Genomic DNA, 20,852 nt, shown 5'->3' with positions numbered 1-20,852 from the left:
TCAAGTTTGAAGGAAAAGCCACCTTATGGAAAGTGCGGTAAGCTCCATCTAAGAGAGTGTAGAGAGGGAAGGAATGGATGTTACAAATATGGCCAAGTGAGCTATTTCCAGATGAATTGTCCAACATGGGGCAACAGAGCCCAATCTTCTACCACGGCACCACTAGCTAGAGTAATCAAAGAGGTACCACTTCAAGTATGAGTGGAGGTTCACACTGTCTATATGCCATGGGTAGTCGCCAAGATTAGGAGAACTTCGCAGACATTGTGATTGGTATGATTCGAGTCTTTACTCTTGATTATTATGTTTTGATGGACCCGGGTGCTATATTATCATTGTATTTCCTTATATGGCTCATAGATTTAATAGAACTCTTGAGTGTCTTCTTGAACCTTTCAGTGTGTCTGCTTCTGTTGGTGAGTATATCTTAGCTCAGAGAGTCTATAGAGATTGTAATGTGTCTATCTATCATAAGGATACCATTGATGACTTAGTTGAGTTGGACATGGACTGGCTATATGCTTGTTATGCCTCTGTTGTTTGTAGGACTCTGATTGTTAAGTCCAGTTTCCCAAATAAGCCTGTCTTAGAATCTAAGAGTAGTCTTGTTGTGCCTAAGGGTAAATTTATTTCCTATGTTAGGGCTAGAAAGTTGATCTGTAAATGGTGTATTTATCAAATTATTACAGTCAAGGATGATAGTGTTGAGTCCCTTACTCGTGAGTTAATCTCGATTGTAAATGAGTTTCCTGAAGACCTACCCATTATTCCTCTTGATAGAGAGATTGAGTTTGGGATTGATGCACTTCTTGATATGCAATCGATTTCTATCCCACCATATAAAATGGCTCTTGATGAGTTGAAGGAATTAAAAGGCCAGTTGAAGGATTTTCTAGATAAGGGATTCATTAGGCCGGGTGTCTCACCTTGGGGTGTTCCCATCTTATTCGTACGAAAGAAAGATGGGTCATTGAGAATGTGCATTAACTATCATCAACTTAATAAGATCACCATAAAGAACAAGTATCCCCTTCCCAGAAAAACTGATTTATTTAACCAGCTCTCGGGTGTCACATGCTTCTCAAAGATAGAACTCAGATCAGGCTACCACCAGCTGAAAGTGAGAGACCACCAGCTGAAAGTGAGAGAATGTGATATCCTAAAGACCGCCTTTCGAATCCGATATGGTCACTTTGAGTTTCTTAGAATGCCTTTTGGTTTGACCAACACTCCTACAACATTTATAGACTTGATGAACAGGGTGTTCAAATAGCATTTGGACATGTTTGTGATTGTATTTATAGATGATATATTAATCTATTCTAGGAGTGAGGAGGAGAATTCTAATCATCTCAGAATTGTTCTTTAGACTCTCAAATATAGGGAGATGTATGCTAAATTTTCAAAGTGTAAATTTTCGCTTGCTTCTATGGCATTCCTAGGCCATGTTATATCTGGCAAGGGTATACCAGTTGATTCACAAAAGATTCAAATGGTTAAGAATTGGCCAAGGCCCATGTCCCCGACAGACATAAGAAGATTCTTGGGTTTAGCCGGCTACTACCATAGATTTGTTGAGGTATTTTCATCTATATCCTCTCCATTGACTAAGTTGACTTAGAAGAAGGCTAAATTACAATGGTCAGATGCATGTGAAAAGAGTTTTCAAGAATTGAAAACAAGGTTAACTATTGTGCCAATGATATCCTTACTCGAGGGAACGGATGGCTTTGTTATCTATTAGGATACGTCCAGAGTTGGATTGGGTTGTGTATTAATGCAGAAGGGAAAGGTTATTGCATATGCTTCTAGATATCTTAAGATTCATGAGAGGAACTACCCAACTCATGACCTTGATTGACAGCCGTACTATTCTCTCTCAAGATTTGGTGTCACTATCTTTATGACCTGCATGTTGATGTGTTCACAGATCACAAGATTCTACAATATGTGTTTACCTAGAAGGAGTTAAACTTGAAGTAGAGGAGATGGGTTGAATTACTCAAAGATTATAATATGAGTATTCTCTACCACCCAGGTAAAGCTAATATTATTGTTGATGCTCTTAGCAGGTTATCTATGGGGAGCACTGCCCATGTAGAAGAGGGAAAGAAATAATTGACTAAAGAGGTCCATAAGCTTGCACGTTCGGGAGTTGAACTTATTGAATCGAGTGAGGGTAGTACTATCATTCAGAATAGGGCTGAATCATCTTTAGTTGCAAATTTGATAGAAAAGCAGGATCAAGATCCCATTTTTCTCCAACTGAAAGACGATAATCACAAGAAGAAGATAATGTCTTTTCCCAAATGGAGAGATGGAGTATTGAGGTATTAAGGGATATTTTGTATTCTAATAATTGATGGTATTCGAGAGAGGATCATGGGAGAGACCTATAAAAGTACTCCATCCATTCAAGTTCCACAAAGATGTACCAGGACTTGATAGAAGTATATTGGTGGAGTGAAATGAAGAGGAATATAGCAGAGTGTGTGTCCAAGTGCCCGAACTGCCAACAAGTTAAAGTTGAGCACCAAAGGTCTTGTGGAGTTGCTTAGAATATAGAAATTCCAGAATAGAAGTGGGAGATGATCAACATGGACTTCATAAAAGGTTTATCACAATCCCACAGATAGCATGACTCTATTTGGGTTATTGTGGATAGGATGACCAAATGATCCCATTTCTTGCCGATTAAGACTACAGACACCATAAAGGATTATGCCGGACTGTATCTTTAAGAGATTGTTAGACTATATGGAGATCCCTTGTCTATCATCTCAGATAGGGGAGCTCAGTTCATTGCTCGGTTTTGGAAGACATTCTAGAGAGGGTTGGGTTCAAGAGTGAACCTTAGCACTACTTTCCATCCGCAGACAGACGGCCAGAAAGAGCGTACCATACAAACTTTAGATGATAGGTTAAGAGTCTGTGTCATCGAATTTAAAGGTAATTAGGATTAACATTTACCTCTTATCATGTTTGTATACAATAATAGGTTCAAATTGAGCATTCAAATAGCTTCTTTTGAAGTTCTATATGGGAGGAGATGTAGATCGCTAATTAGTTGGTTCAAAGTTGGTGAAGCTGCGTTAATTGGGACAACTTTGTTCACCAAGCCATGGAGAAGGTGAAGATCTTCCAAGAGAGGTTAAGAACTTCTCATAGTCGCCAAAAATCCTACATTGATGTTAGGAGGAGAAATTTGGAGTTCAAAATACATGATTGGGTATACTTGAAGGTTTCACCCATGAAGGGTGCAATGCGATTTGGGAATAAAGGGAAGCTCAGTCCCCGCTACAATGGTTCTTATCAAATTATAAAGAGGGTTGGTAATGTAGCGTATGAGATTACCATCAAAGTTAGCAGCTATTTATCCTGTGTTCCACATCTTTATACTTAAGAAGTGTTTGATATATCTTTTACTTTTTGTTCTAATTGAGAGAATTAGGGTGAAAGAGAGTTTATCCTATGGGGAGATTCTAGTTCACAGTCTCGATCGATAGGTTCGCAAATTAAGAACCAAGGAAGTAGAATTTGTTAAATTTTTATAGAGGAATCAGTTTATTGAAAAAGCTACATGGTAAGCTGAAGAGGATATGGAAGTTACATACCCGCATCTAGTTGTGCCTCCAAATAATGATATTGAGGGTAATGTTTCTTTTTCTAATACTTGAGTTGAGGTTCATTCCAAATTTGAGTATTTGATATGTATTCTTGAGTATGAATAGTTGATTGGTTGAATATTTGATTGTGGAGTTCTTGATTGTATTCGTGCATTGAGTAAACCCTTACCTTGGTCTTTATTTGAGGACGACTGATCTCAATGGGAAGATATTGTAACATCTCGTGTTATTCTAGTCTAGAAGGAGTCCGGAAACCATAAGGAGAGTTGATGAGATGAACTGACCCAGTGGACCACGAGTGCCCTTTATGACCCATAGAGAGTTCTACGAGTCGTAGGGATGACTCGTAGACCTTCTCAACACTTAGTAAAAATTTTGAACATGAGATCAATTCATATGATTGACCTTACGATTTGTAAAGGTTTCCATGAGTCATAGAGATGACTCATAGAACCCCTTGACACTTAATCAAAATTTAGAACTTAAATTCACTCCTACGAGTGGAGTCAATGACTCATAAAATAGTCTATGAGTCATAGAAATAACTCATAGAAGAGATTCAGAGACTCAGGTTTTAAGGGTATGAGAAGTTTCTAGGACGAGAGGGGTCTACGACCCATAGAAATTCCTATAAGTCGTAGAATGATGTATGGGTTCCATCCTAGTTCTATGACTGGACTTTTTCTACACGTAGAAGTATCTACGAGTCGTAGAACGACCCGTAGATGGCCAGACTCAGTTTTTAGTGAAGGGTAGCTTGGTCTTTTGCTACCTTTCCCAAACCAAAGCCTCGATGTTTTTGGGACTATTTTGAGTCCCTTAACAGTACCCTTTACTCCAAGAGCTCTTATTAACGCTTAATCATTTTTAGATCAAGAATTGGAGAAGAGAAGAAGGGCTAGGGTTCAAGTTCTTGAACTTAGGCCATCAAATTTTTGATTTGTTCTTCATGTCCAGGTATGTAAAGCTAAAATAAAACATGAACTTTGTTCCTCCATGTGTCCATGATTGTGATAGATTTATTGTGAATGGATTGAGTCCCCATGATTGTGTTTCTTGAGAATTTCTTTCTTAAATTAACACGTTTTACTAATTATTGAGAAATTGATGCTTTAATATAAACTAATTTCTTGAACAAATGATTTGAACTACTTGTTTCATAAACCCTAATGGCATATTGATGGATATTGAGTGTATATGCTTAAGGATCGAGTCTAGAGCCTTGAATTTGTGAAAGCATAATTGTAATTTGGATGTGAGCATGATGATAGTGTTGATGAACTTGATAGTCCATTATATTTTCATAATTGAACCCCCGTGAATGGTCTCAACTGAATGTTGTCATAAATGAATATCCAAACTTCTCTTAAATAAATTATTGGGAATGATTGAGAAATTGATTTGTTGAAAAGATTGATTTGATTGAACTGATGAATTGATAACAGCTCATTTGAGACTTATTGTTTTTGTTCGATTTAGATTGATTTTCTTGTGAGCTTTGAGTCTTGGGAGGAGTATCGAGCACCAAATCGGGTAAGAGTAAGTAATACCTCAAATCGAATGATTACGTCACCAGATATAAGAGAGGATTAAAGCATTAAGTCGGATGTCTTCTAATTTATTGTCCTTACATGATAGGACTCGATTGGTTTTGGATCTATGATTGGCTGATTCGTTCTTGCCCTGGCAAGGTATTGGACAGACGTGGCAACAACGTTGTCTTATTGTACTATCACTGGCTCATAAGTGATGGTTGTCGAATAAGAAAAACTCTCATATAGGTCTTGATAGTACTCTGGTTGGATTGGATTGGATTGTATATGATTGGTCTCTGTCTAAATTTTATTCTTTTTTAGACTTAGGACATATTATTGAGTTGTTCACCTTCCCGATTTGAGATTTCTGAACCGATTTGTTTATATCTTGATGTATCTTTCATTCTTCTATATTACATACTCTTACATTTCATGTACTGATATCCATTTGGACTTGCATCATTTCATGATGCAGAGACAGGTTTCAGAGATCATCAACAAGCGCACCATTGAAGATTTGTTATTTCCCAACTAATTGGTGAGTCCTCCCATTCATTCAGAGGATCCATATGTCTTATTCTTGAGATTAGTCCTTCTATTTTATTTGAGGTAGACATGAACCTATCATTGGCACCAATTAGACAGCTGTTAGAGGCTTCATAGACTAGATTTTTGATGTTGCTGATTGGTATTGTCTTTTGGCTAGTTTCATTCATATTAGTCTTGTTGTTTTTATTTAACTAGATTTTTGGCCTTTGTCGTTATCTGGACATTTTTTCCTAATGAGTTAAGTCTTTCACTGATAGAATGTTGATTGAATAAATGTGTGACAGGCCAAGTGGTTCTCTTAGGGATTAGCAATAGTCTCTGATTGCTGGCCATCCCTAGGGTACCCTCTCGGGGCATGACAACGAATCCATGGCAGCTTGGAAGAAACAGCTCACCCTTAGATTTAAAAAATGTGTTGATCACAACTAAGGTCACACAGCCGTCTCCTGAATATGCCCTGTACTCAACAAAGAAAGAGCAAATACAGTATTAGTACACAAAAATAACAGTGTACTGGTTGGATCATTGGCCATCTCCAAATATATGAATATGAACATATAACTATAACTTAGTGCAACAGGACAAAACATACATAACCCAAGTCCGTAAATGTAAACCAGAATCTCATTCATCAACCTAACTTAACAATCACATGAGACATGTCCTGTTGCACCACAACAACTATATATATAATTTCACAAGCCTTTCAATTAACTCGGACCACCCACAGATCCCCAAGATATCATTTATGGTGTTTAACATGTAATCTCGATGTACACAAGAACCACGCTAGCATTTAAACACAGTAATCCGACCACTCATAGACTAACATACAAAATCACAATCAAACATTTACCAAGCGTGGTAACCGAGCCAAGCATAATAGAACATGTACCAGGTGTGATATCCAAGCCAACTGGTTAATATTCCATACTAGGCGTGGTATCCAAGACAATCAATAATATGTATCAGGTGTGGTATCCGAGCCAACCGAGAATCACAGATATCAGACAATCAAAATCATAATGAATACAACCACACTTGTAAGACCACAATCAATTAAGAAATTTCATTGTATGAGATTGACTTCCACATTCATTTCTTTATTCCCTAAACACATATTGTATAAGTAATACTAATAAAACAGTTGACGTGCACACATAATAAAAATTGGGAAATAATTCAACCATTACCTACCTCGAATTAAGATAGAATGCTCTACTGGACCTGAGTCTTCCACTTTTGTGAAGCCTTAACTTGTTCTTGGTCTAAAAAAAAATAAAACAACACAAGATCAACCCCAAATGAACTACATATTTCTAGATTATATCTTAATCCCAAACCCCAGGCCAACCTCATCATCTTTCCACTTAATTTAGGATTTTTTTCACCAATAATTCATCTAGAACTACTAATTTTATGGTTACACTAGTGAATTACGATAATATAATCATGACTAAACTCTTTATGAATAAAACCCAAGGTTTCTACATCCAACAATCCTTGTTACACCAAATTTTCCATTCTTAGTCAAGCCAAACTCTCCCCAAGGCCTGTAACTGTCAATTCTAAGGTATAGGAATCGAAATACTAGATTAGGGGAACAAAACACTTACCTTTACGAAGAAATTTTATAAAAATTGATGAACAATTGCCCAAGTCACCTCTACCCTTCCCCAAAACGTTCTTGAGTAAGAACGAATGTTTTTGGAAAAGTTTCTGCATAAACTTTGATTTATCTTGCTGTAGCGTCCCAATCTCGTTATAGCATCTCCGTAGCGGAAGCCATCCGCTATAGTGGGGTTAACCGCCTTTGACTCCCGATATAGAAGGAATTTCTCCGCTATAGTGGTAGTCACTGTAGCAGCGTGTCACCCGCTATAGCGACTTACACAGGAGAGAAACTCGAGAACCCTCCCAATTTTGCCTATTTTGAAACACACCTTCAAACATTGACGTTCCAGACCAACCCTTTCACATCAAGTTGATATTAGGAGTTCTACTCACCCAAATTCACTTTCGGAAAGTCCTACAGACTCCTTAGCGTCTTAGCTAACAGGAAAACCAACTAAAACTTAGACATCTTATACAATCCTTCCCCGGATTTTCCTAGGTTTATCCTTATTCAAATTTCATCCGAACCTAGCCTAACCTGAAATTTTCAACTCCCCAACTTGAATGCTTTCTCACCCAGATTCTTTTACAATTAGCTTACCCATAACAACTGGAAAGGCCGTTACAGGTTTACAAAAGAGTTGTAACCTTAAATTGCTCATTTAATAGTTGATGAGGAAAATCTTATAGGAGATAGGTTGTAACTTTTTCCTCTGAGCGATAAGTTTTCCACCTAAAAATTCATGTGTTGATGTGCTTTTTTAGCACTTTACCTATTGTATAGTTGCTAAAAGGCAGTAGATAACAACAAACTAACAATTGTTATCAGAGTGAGTTCTTTCATAAAAGGATAACACCTTGAAAGAACATAAATAACTGCACCTATAGAAGTACAAAAAGTACTATACAAGGCCACCATATTTCAATGAAGAACAATATGAAGGGTGGAAGTCAAAAATGCAAAAAGCTATATAGACTGGAGATGTAGATAAGATGGTTCATGCAGTCTCTCAATTAATAAAGATGAAGAGAATCAATCCATGATAGATAAACATAATGCTTTTGTAATAATGGCTAACTAAGAATCTGAAGAAGAAAACACAGTACCAACAATCTTGAAAGACTCCTTAAGGGATAAAGAGGATGATGAAGAAGAAGAATTAATAAGAAAAGATTTTCAGGGGTCAGAAATGAGATTCACACATACTCTAAAATTAAATTAGAAATAATAACTCAAACTATCCTCAAATTTGATGTACCATTTTTTCAATAAACAATATTAACTAATGGTTGCTTTACTATTATTAGGGGATAGATGTTTTAAGGTGTGAAATCAGGAAAAATAACATTAACTCTTTTATTATTTAGTTGGTCATAATTGGATACTTGGATATAACAATACAATACCAACTATTTTGTGCTTCTGTTACTAAATCTATTCTTTGTTGTAAAAGATATGCTAATAACAATGGAAGATTATACATGAAATCAATAATATTCAAAAACTGTTCTAATCCTATTTTAGAAGACCAAAACGGAAAAGATATACTAGAAGAGACGCAAAATGAAAACAACTAACCCGTTGGAATGCAAACACATAAAAAGTTTTCTCGCTAGAACAGTTGGTCTTATCATAAGTAAGTAGGTGAACATTATTGGTTTAGTTGAATGAAATGTCTATCATTAATTTAAGTAGGTGAACATTATTGGCTTAATTGAATGAAATGTCTATCATTAATTTAAGTAGGTGAACATTATTGGCTTAATTGAATGAAATGTCAATCATTAATTTGACAGCTTCAAATTACACATTAAAAGTAAGAAGCTTTTTCATATTGTAAAGATTTGGCCCCACCTAATCAAGAAAACGACTTTGGAAGATGGTCCAAAAAGCCACTAAGAAAGGACATTCATCACATATTCTCAATGACTTCCTCTGTTAAAAGATACTCCTCTAGTCGATAACGAGAAATCTATTCACCTCTAAAAAGTTTTTAAAAATTATTGACTTTATCATTTATAAATAATATCTATTTAATATAATTTCTTCGTTGGAGAAAAATAAAAAAAGGTAAAAATACCATTTAATATGAATCGAAGGGAATGCAGTCTTATATATCACTCGCCAATAGCTTTTTCTTCTCGCTATTACTCTATTTTGTTCTAAATTTTAATTTTATATGACGAAACTTGACTTGATATTTTAAATGTGGATAATATTTTTGTGTTTATAAAAGAATGCATGGCACTAACTAAGGTACAGTGAAAATTTAAAAATTAAATTGTTTTCAAATATAAAAAGGTGTTATGTTTTAGAAATAAAGTAATTAGGAATTAATGTCACATAAAATAGAAGAATTATAATAAAGGGTTGTTACATATTTGGCCGATCAGAGAAAAATATTACATTCGCTAACCAAATATACAAGAGATATACACTATTGTGTAAAAAAATGTATATATATATATATATATATATATATACATACTGGCTATTATTTTGATGACCGATACAATAAATCCTATAAATAAATTATTGTACGAGTAGTACACCTCAAGACCCATCCCAACACATACCACCTATACAATCTACAACTTCATTTAGTTCGTTTTCTTGAGAATTAAGGAATTAAGTTTGTGCAAAATTGCCAACTTGTTTACACAATGGTACTTTCAGTCACTTGATGTGTTCTTTACATTACAGTGCTCGCAACAAATGTAGGCCGTGCTCTTCTTATTCTTCTCAATTAATAACCTTACTGTTGCGGTCCGTACCAAATTGTAGTCTAACTGGTATGAAAATTATATGGGCCACCACTTTTGCAAATGGTAGTCTTGGTATGAAAAGGCAGTGAAATATGCTGTTTAATTGGCACCACTTTACCAAGACTTAATTTGGTGCAAATCCTCACATGTTCCATATGGATTAGCTAATGCCCTTAGAATCTAACAGGAATCAAAAGTAAACTTTCAAAATTGTTAGCTAATAGTACTACCTTATTCCATTATTCAGCACCTCCTCTAGACCAATTGAGCTTGGCATACAAAAAAAATGTGAGCATTATTATAGTTTAATTGAATGATGTGTGTATTAATTACACCAAAATACAGATGAAGTAATACTTTTTTTTTCGCACATTAATCGATCTCATATTCAATAATTTCCTTGATATGCCAAAAGCTAGCTAGAACTCTTACCACATACTCATTATTAGCGCGCAGTGGCAGGGTTAGAATTTTCACCATAGAGGTTCAAAATATAATAAAGTAAACACAATAAAAAGAAGCTAAAGATGATTCAACACCTTTTATGTATACATAAAAATTAATTTTAATCATGTATAAGCAATGTAATATTCTACCTCTCGCTCACGTCTCTACTTGGCTCCACCCCTGATCATTAGCTTACTCGAACTCTCTATTATATATTATAATTCAACCGCAATTAGTACACCTCATTAACCCACCTAACAATAACTATTTTTCAATCGGTAACTTTTCTTCTCGTCTATATAGAAGTAAACATAAGCGCGAATTTCAACATTCGGCATTCTGAATTTGAACAACCAACTCCTATACAATGTTGTATTTATTGTATGTTGTTGTTTCTCATGCATTTTTGTTTAGCGCTGATGCGAAGGTGAAGCTACCGGCAAACGCGGTTGTAAGGGCTGTTTATGCATTTGGAGATTCAATTGTTGATCAGGGAAATAATAACTACATCGACACGCCAGTCAAGTGTAATTTTCCACCTTATGGCAAGGACTTTATGGATGGCATACCAACTGGAAGGTTCAGTAATGCCAAGACGCCACCGGGCTTGATAGGTATCGCCTACTATTTAATACTAAGTTATATACATCCAAAGTATATATAAAAATGTCTTACACCATGAATCAGTCATGTAATATATCATAGACGAATCTAGAATATTTAAAATATGTGGGCACTATTTAAAGAGAAGAGAAAAAAAATGCTATCAAGTAGAATTGATCTCTTACTAAATAACTCAGCTTTCAACCTATTGCACTATTAAACCGTTTTTTGTAGTATGGGTGCAGCACGTAATATTAGATCAGTTCCAAAAAAAATATGTACATAACATATTTTATTTTGCAAAAATACCATGGGTTCTTTTGCATAATAAACTTTTTCCAGAATGTAATTTAAAACTAGAGAAAAAACATAGAGTGACATCTGAAGTTATCCTAAATTTTTAAAAAAAACACCTTAACTATACGGACGTTCTATTATTCCCCTAAACAATTTTGAACTGTTATTATTAGATTATTTTTTGTCCATCTAACATAAATAGTGTATGCACTCTCTTCAAGAGCGTGAACAACCTTAAATATTGAATATAATTTTATTTTTACAAATACTTTGTTATAAAAATATATTTTCTTGGTTTTCTTATTATTTTAACTTTTTCCCTTATTATTTTTTCTTTTTCTTTCTTCTTTCTTCTTCAAAAATTCATTGTAATCTCCATTGAAACTCCACACTTTCAATATCCATCATTTTTACCTCAACTTCACTCTCCTTCAAAAAAAAAAAAAAAATCACTCTCCTTCTTTTACTACTATTAGTTTAACTCTCTTCAATTTTAAAACTTTATCTAAATATTTCTTTACATTTCGAACAATTTGATAAACCCATTAAATTTCAAGATTATTAGGAAGTATCATTTAGCTCTTTTATCCGAATTTCAATCAAGCTTCTTTCAATTTTTGAGAATTCATTGATTCTTTCAAAATTATCATTTTCAATTTTGAAGTTATATGAAAAGGAGATAAATTAATTGATGATATCTTCAAAATTTTGAATTTACTTAGAAAAATAATTAGTTTTGTTATCAAGAACTCAACAAAGGCTAGAAATAGTATGAATTTTTTAAAAGAAAAATTCACTGAGAAGAAAAAAAGTTGGCTGAAAAAAGAAAAAAAAAGAAAAATAATGGGGGAAAGGGGGAAGGAGGGGTGGGAGGTGAAGAAGGAATAAAGAAGGAAAGAAAATAGGGGGAGAAGGTCAGCTTGAATGTGGGATGGGAGGTAAATTCAAAAGTAAAGTTAAAAAACAAATAAGTCAAAAAGTAATAGAGAGAGAATTGAAAAAAAAACACAAAGAAACACTTAAAATGAAAAAAAAACATATTATATGCTAAATTAAATTAAACATGTGTCAGGTAATGGATGGTTGTTGCATGATGATATTTACTTTTTAAAATTTGAAACTGGTCAAAAAATAATTTAATAATTTTAATTAAAAATTATTTAGAAGGTAATAAGACACCTACACAGTTAAGATATCTTTTTGAAAATTCATAACAACTTCAAATGCTACTTTATGTCTTTTCCCTTTAAACTATTATAACGAGTTGGTTATCATACTTATTGAAATGCATACAATTCTTAAATTCTAAAAGTAATCAAAAGGAGTTTGACATGGCTTCATGTTGTGCATTTCAGCTGAAGAACTGAGGATCAAAGGGCTTATTCCAGCTTATTTGTATCCAAATCTAAAGGATGAAGATCTCAAAACTGGTGTAAGTTTTGCATCTGGTGGTTGCGGATATGATCCTCTATCAGGTTTCACCTTGGTAAGTTTTTACTCATTTTTCTCCTCTTTTGAGAGCTAAACTAAGGAATCTTTATTGATATTTTTGTTGTTGTTGACCATATAAAAGAAGTGTTTGATATGACCAAAGTCATTTTTCATTAAAAAATATATTTAAATTTTGGCAATTATTTTCCTAAAAAAGGTTTTTTTTCCTTTTGGCGTTTGATTGGTAAATGAAAACAAAAAGTTGTAGAAGAAAAACTAACCATGTATGATATTTCAAAATCAAAGGGTGCCTCAATAAAATTATCATAAAAATCGGAGTGTGTCTGAATGAAATTTTTGACTACTAAAGATTAATTATAGCCCATTATAAGTAAACGAAGTCATTTTCTCTATTTTGATAGAAAATAATTTATTTATTTATTTGGAAAAATATTTTCACATAACCAAACGCCAGATAATGATTTTCTTGAATATATTTTTACTATACCAAACACACCAAACACCCCTTATTTTTGTCCAAAAAATCAACACTAATCCTTTGCCTTATGTTCTTGATTATGTTTATCAGTCAATACTACATCTTTCAGATCAATTAAATCTCTTCCAAGAATACATTGAGAAGCTAAAGTGCTTAGTAGGGAAAGAAGAAGCCACACATATTTTAAATAACAGCTTTTATATGGTAGTTGCTGGTACTAATGATTTTCTCAATAACTACTTTGTCACCGGATTTCGCCAGCATCAATATGATATTAACTCGTATACCGACCGTATAGTGGCATGGGCTTCTAACTTCGTACAAGTGCGTATACCTATAAGGAGTTAATTTTATGATGAGTAATTCTTAGTGTTGATCCTCCAAAATCACATGATTTTTTTTTGAAGGAATTGTACAAGTTGGGTGCAAGAAGAATTGGGATTATGGGGCTTCCTCTATTAGGGTGTGTGCCATTTCAAAGAACGATACTAGGTGGAATCATAGCTAAAGTTTGTGTCTGTTAGAATATATGGTAATATATTCTGACAGATTTGTAACAAATTGTATATATTTAGTTTCCATATATAGATAGTTAGTTTCTTTGTATTAGACGCTTGTATTGTATATATACTTATTGTGTTAATGAAATAAAGCAAGGGATTAATTTCTTTCATGGTATCACAGCTCTAGGCAAATTCTCTCCTTCTTCTTCTAGGTCTCCCGCCGCCACAGCCCCCTCGCCTTCCTCGTCCTTGCTTTTTCACCATGTCTACCTCCAAATCTTCCTTTCATCCTGCTCTTGTTGTTTCCAACATCAAGAACCATGCTCCCATCACTCTTGAGATGGAGAATGTCCAATATTCCACTTGGGCGGAACTATTTAAGATTCATGCACGATTCCATCGGGTAATTCATCATATTATTCCTCCGGCGGCAGGAATGGAGAAACGGCCTCAATAGGAGGAGGACAAAGAACCGTGGTCCACTCTTGACGCCACCGTTCTCCAATGGCTCTACGCTACTATCTCTCATAATCTGTTGCATACAATTCTGGAATCTGACATCACGACGATGGAGGCTTGAAATCGGTTGCGTGATATCTTCCAGGATAACAAACATTGTCGTGCTGTCACCCTTGAGTACGACTTCACTCATGTTGACATGGCTGATTTTCCCAATGTCTCTGCCTATTGTCAATATCTCAAATCTCTGGCTGATCAACTCAAGAATGTTGGCTCTCTAGTGGCTAACGATCGTCTAGGTCTTCAATTGGTCTCGGGCCTTACCGAGCCTTACCAAGGTATGGCGACTCTTATTCGCCAATGCGATCCTTTGCCACAATTTTATCAAGCCCGTTCGATGCTCACTCTTAAAGAAGCTGGTCGTGCTAAGAAAGCAGCCCAAAGTTCCTCCGCTGCATTAGTTGCTCGCTCATCCGAATGTCCCACTGATATTCTTGATAATTCCTCTTCCCACCGCCATAATAGTGGTGGAAAGAGGCACCACAACCGCAATAATAATGGAGGCAGATCTCGCGGCAGCCATGGCAGTCATGGCGGCGGCAGAGGAGCTGGCAGCAGCGACAGTCCTGCTGGTCGTGGTGTCAGCTGGGTGGCAGCAGCAGTCGCGGCAGCACTGGGCAGCATTCAACGGTGCAGCACTCTCTATAATTTTCTCCTTGGTCTGGCGGACAATAGTGGCCATGGCTGGCCTCTTGAGGTCCTTGGGTGTCCCACCATGTCCATATCCGTCAACCACTTGGTCTCGACCCACTTATGGACAGCAGCAGCCACTAAGAACGGGTGTTCTTGGCCCCCGACCCCAGCAGACATACACCGCATCCCCTACGCCTACGGACATTGAGGTCGCAATGCATACTCTTGGGATCACTCCTCCGGATACAAATTGGTACATGGACACCGATGCCACTTCTCACATGACATCCAATCAAGGTAACCTCAAATCCTATTTTAATAAGAGCATTAATCGTGGTATTATGGTTAGTAATGGTCACTCTATTCCAATTCACGGCTATGGTCACACAACTTTGTCTTCCCCGGGTCCTTCCTTGTACTTAAAAAATGTCTTCCATGCACCTCATCTAGTTAAAAATTTGGTGTCCGTCCGCAAATTTACCACTGATAACTTTGTTTCTGTGAATTTTGATCCCTTTGGGTTTTCTGTGAAGGATTTTCAGATGGGGAGGCTGGTAATGAGGTGTAATAGTCGGGGAGAGCTTTATCCAATCACCAATCCAATCACTTTACTATCTACTTTTGCGACTTTGGCACCTTCTCTTCGGCATGATCGTTTGGGTCACCCAGGCGCACCTGTGTTGAATTCCCTTAGGAAGAATAAATTAATTAATTATACTCAAAGTAGTGATGTTCGTATTTGTCATTCGTGTCCTCTTGGAAAACATGCTAAGTTGCCCTTTTATGCATCCACTTCTTTCACTCTTATGTCGTTTGATATTATCCATAGTGATCTTTGGACGTCACCCGTTTTGAGTTCCTCTGGTCATCGATAATATGTCTTATTTATGAATGATTATTCTAAATTCTTGTGGACATTTCCTTTATCATACAAATCACAAACCTTTTCCACATTTTTAAATTTCAAGATATTTATTCGAACTCACTTTGAACGGGATATTAAGAATATACAATGTGATAATGACAAGGAATTTGATAATGTCCCTTTTTGGGACTTCTGTAAAATCAATAGTCTGTCATTTCGTTTGTCTTGTCCTCACACATCCCCTCAAAATGGAAAAGCCGAAAGACAAATCTGTACGATTAATAACATTGTTCATACCTTATTATCTCATGCTTCTCTTCCTCCTTCCTTTTGGCATCATGCTTTACAAATGGCAACTTAACTTCTCAATATTCTTCCTCATAAACTGTTAAACTATCACTCTCCTCTTAGCATTCTTTATCGGAAGGATCCCTCTTATTCTCATCTTCGTGTCTTTGGGTGTTTATGTTATCCTCTCTTTCTCTCAACACTAATAAATAAACTTCAACCCCGGTCAACCCCGTGTATTTTTTTGGGATATCCGTCATATCATTGTGGGTATAAATTCTATGATTTATCCTCTCAAAAGATCATCCTTAGCAGTCACGTACTCTTTGATGAGACGCAATTTCCTTTTGCCAAGTTACATACCCATCAAAATCACACATACCAATTTCTAGACGATGGACCCTCTCCATATGTGGATCATCATATCGCTAACCTTACGAACCCACCAGCTCCACCCCTTTCTGCCACACTGCTACCAGCCCCATCGTGTCCAGCGGGCGAGTCTGCCCCTTGCTTGGGCAGCTTCCTTCCTCGCTGCCTGGGCAGTCTGCCCCGTCTTCCACTCTTCCTCCTCTCTCTTCTCCTCGACCCACTCCCGCCTCTCCCTCTAGTCTACCCACCGGTCCTGTTACTAGGAATAAATATGGGATCTACAAGCCTAAAAGGTCTTTTAACCTTCTTACATCCGTCTCGAAGTCCCCTTTACCCCGTAACCTTGTGTCTGCTCTTCGTGACCCGAATTGGAAATTGGCTATGGATAATGAATATAATGCTCTTATTAAAAATAAGATGTGGGTGTTGGTGCCCCATCCTCCTAATGTTAATATTATTCGGTGTATGTGGATTTTTGCTCATAAAGAAAAATCTGATAGTTTGTTTGAGCGACATAAAGCTCATCTTGTAGGTGATGGTAAAACCAAACAGGTTGGTGTGGATTGTGGTGAGACATTTAGTTCGGTTGTCAAACCAGTGACTATTCGTACTGTTCTTAGTCTGGCTCTCTCCAAGGCATGGACGATTCACCGCCTTGATGTCAAAAATGCTTTCTTACACGACGAGCTCAAGGAGACTGTATACATGTATCAACCTTTGGGTTATCGGGATCCTGATCAGCCTGATCATGTCTGTTTGCTGCAGAAATCTCTATATGGACTGAAACAGGCTCCGCGGGCTTGGTATAAACGGTTTGCTGACTATGTCCATACTCTTGGATTTTCTCATAGTAAGACCGATCATTCCTTGTTTGTTTTTCATCGAGGTTCTTCTATGGCGTATCTTTTATTATATGTCGATGATACTGTTTTAACTGCTTCCTCTGATGAGCTTCGCTAGTCTATCATATCACTTCTTAGCTCCGAATTTGCTATGAAGGATTTGGGCCTATTGAGCTATTTCTTGGGCATTGTTGTCACTCGTCATACAACCAGTTTATTTTTATCTCAAAAGAAGTATGCAGCTGAGATTATTGACCGTGATGGAATGTCCTCGTGTAAGTCATCTCCTACTCCAGTTGATACAAAGTTGAAGCTTGGGGCTACTACCAGCACGCCGTTTGTGAACCCTTCACTTTATCGGAGTCTTGCCGGGGCACTGCAATACCTAACATTCACAAGACCTGATATTACCTATGTTGTGCAACAGGTGTGCTTGTTCATGCATGATCCATGGGATGAGCACATACACGCTATCAAGCGCATTGTGCGCTACCTTTAAGGTACGTTGGAGTATGGTCTTCACTTGTATCCCTCTTCCACAACCAACCTTGTCTCATATACTGATGCTAATTGGGGTGGGTGCCCTGACACACGGCGTTCGACGTTGGGTTATTGTGTCTTTATGGGTGATAACTTGATCTCATGGTCTGCCAAATGTCAGGCTACTTTATCCCGTTCGAGTGCCGAGGCAGAATATCGAGGGGTTGCCAATGTGGTTTCTGAGTCCTGTTGGTTACGAAATTTGCTTTTGGAACTTCATTGTCATATTCCACGGGCTACTTTGGTTTATTGTGATAATGTTAGTGCCATATATCTGACTGGTAATCCTGTTTAGCATCAACGCACTAAGCACATTGAGATGGATATACATTTTGTCCGGGAGAAGGTGACTCGTGGCCAGGTTAGGGTACTACATGTCCCCTCTCGTTATCAGATTGCAGATTTCTTCACCAAAGGCCTTCCGTTGGTGTTATTTAAATACTTTTGGGACAGTCTTAGCGTTCGGCGACCTCTCGCTTCGACTGTGGGGGTGTGTTAGAATATATGGTAATATATTCTGACAGATTTGTAACAAATTGTATATATTTAGTTTTCATGTATAGATAGTTAGTTTCCTTGTATTAGACGCTTATATTAGGTGTATATATACTTATTATGTTAATGAAATAAAGCAAGGGATTAATTTCTTTCAGTGTCGACGAATACAATCAAGCTGCGTAATTGACTAACACCAAATTCGAAGACGAATTTAATTTATTATCAAAAAAGTTGCCTCAGGCCCAACCATTTTTCATCGATAGCTATAATCTTCTAATTGATTTCATTACCAATAGTACAAAATACGGTATGACATCCTTATGTTCTTTCAATTCATATTTATAGACTCATAAGTTTCTTTTTTTTAAAATATAATTATTTGGTTTGGCTGATTAATTTTAGGATTTGAAGAAGTAGAGAAAGGGTGTTGCGGTATAGGAATGATAGAGGTGGGCCCACTATGCAACAAATACAGTACAACATGTGAAGATGATTCAAAATATTTGTTCTGGGATAGTTTCCATCCCACTGAGAAAGGTTATAGAGTTCTCATTGATCACATCATCAAAAATCATATGAACAATTTGTTATAGAGTTCCTCCTTCGTCCATGATCGATTACATTGATAAAGCTTTATTTAGATTCACATGTGAACGTGTCTTTGTGTCTAGAGAATTTTGATATTATTTATATGCATGTGTCGTTGTTCTTCTTCTACGTATACCTTACAGTAGTATGGTATAAGTTGAATTTTAAGAAAATTCTGCTAAATAAAAATAGTCAGCATTCACGAATCATTAGAAGTACTACTTTTGCTCTTGCATTTGTACGTTAGTCAGTAGATTCGGAGTACAATTACTTGATGTGTAGAATGACCACCCTAAATTAAATATTAAATTATTATAGTACCCCCCGACAAAAAACACTTAATTTAGTTTTCTATATTATTTATTTATATTAAATTAAAAGTAGTCACTTTTTCACATTGAAGAGTTGTGACTAGTTTAAGGTTTGCGACTTTTTCGATGAATTGTAAATTTTTCAAATGGTTATGATTTTTTAAAGGATTATATATATATATATATATATATATATATATATATATATAAAAGCAAACACCTTTTCACATTGAACTGTTATGACTTTTTCGATGAGTTGCTACTTTTTCTAAAGGTTTTGACTTTTCTAAAGGAGTGTGACTTTTTTGACGAGTTGTGGCTTTTTCGAATGATTCTGACTTCTCTGAAGAATTGTGACTTTTTTTATAAGGCATAATAAGCATCAGTTCGTACTACCTTTTGTTAGCTATAAATAGTGCGGTTCAATCGGCTCGATTTTTCATTCTTTCATCTTGGTTTGTTATTATTATTTTTGAATATTTGTTCTATATTTTTTTGTGTGTTTTCTCTCTATTAGACTTCTTTAATTTATTTTTCTATAAAAGTTATATTTTTATTTTAGCAAAAAAAATTAGTTCAAATTCTTGAACTTTTATCGTATTTATATTAGGAAAAAAACTCAAATATGTCATCGAACTTTGAGAAAAGACTTATTTATGTCATCCATGAAAAAATTGGCTCATCTATGCCATTAACATATGAGAAAAGACTCATCTATGCCATTATTTTTTAACTACGGTTTTGCAAAACCATACAACAACTTTTAACACTTTTCAATTGGAGTTTTGGATTAAATGTACTCTTTTTGCTCCCTCTTCTTTAAAAACACCAAGAACACATGAAAAACACCAAGAACTGCAAATTTTCACCTTCTTCAATTTTTCACAAAATCACCTCAAATTTTAATAGTAGCATCCCTCCGAGCTAGATATCAAACTCCAATATCTTTTGAGCTCGAATTCAACCTAACTCAACAAGACACACTTAAAATTTCTTCAAAATTTCAAAACTTCAACATCCTTCAATTGTAGAATTTTTTTCACAACTCCACATCACTGGGATGTCAATCTCAAAATTTCAAAAATCTTCTTTGATTCACGTTTTTGTTGTTGTTTTTGACACTAGACCATTGTTCCTTAGTGTTTTTTGAGTCTATATTCAAAATTTTAAATAATTGGAAACAAGTTCCTATAACAAGTTGTCACAACAACTTATAAATATTATAACATGTTTTCGTAGTCATTCACTTCTATAAATAGGACCTTTGTCTGTTCAATTCAAACACACCAAATAAAGAAAGTAATAGAGAGCAGTGAGAGTAATCCACAGGCTTTATCTTAGTCTGTGTGAAAATAATGTGGAAGCAATATTGTAGTGAGTTGTATAAAATAAAAGAGTGTTTTTTTTAAAAAAGAGTAGTCATCTTTTGACACTATCAAATTGTAGTCAGTATTACTTTACACTAGTATCATATTTATCCCGTTATAATATTTGGTATATTTGTTACTCTCTTGTTTTCATGATCC

At 35.7% G+C, this 20,852-nt stretch overlaps 1 pseudogene; it reads left to right on the top strand.

Moving 5' to 3' along the window:
- Positions 1 to 10,792: 10,792 nt before the first annotated feature.
- Positions 10,793 to 19,177, top strand: LOC129901626 (GDSL esterase/lipase EXL3-like; annotated as a pseudogene).
- The last annotated feature ends 1,675 nt before the right edge of the window (positions 19,178 to 20,852 follow it).

The sequence above is a fragment of the Solanum dulcamara genome, chromosome 8 (assembly GCF_947179165.1).
Source record: "Solanum dulcamara chromosome 8, daSolDulc1.2, whole genome shotgun sequence".
Classification (NCBI taxonomy): Eukaryota; Viridiplantae; Streptophyta; class Magnoliopsida; order Solanales; family Solanaceae; genus Solanum; species Solanum dulcamara.
Note: the sequence above shows the minus strand (reverse complement) of the source record. Positions and strands in the feature narration are given on the sequence as shown.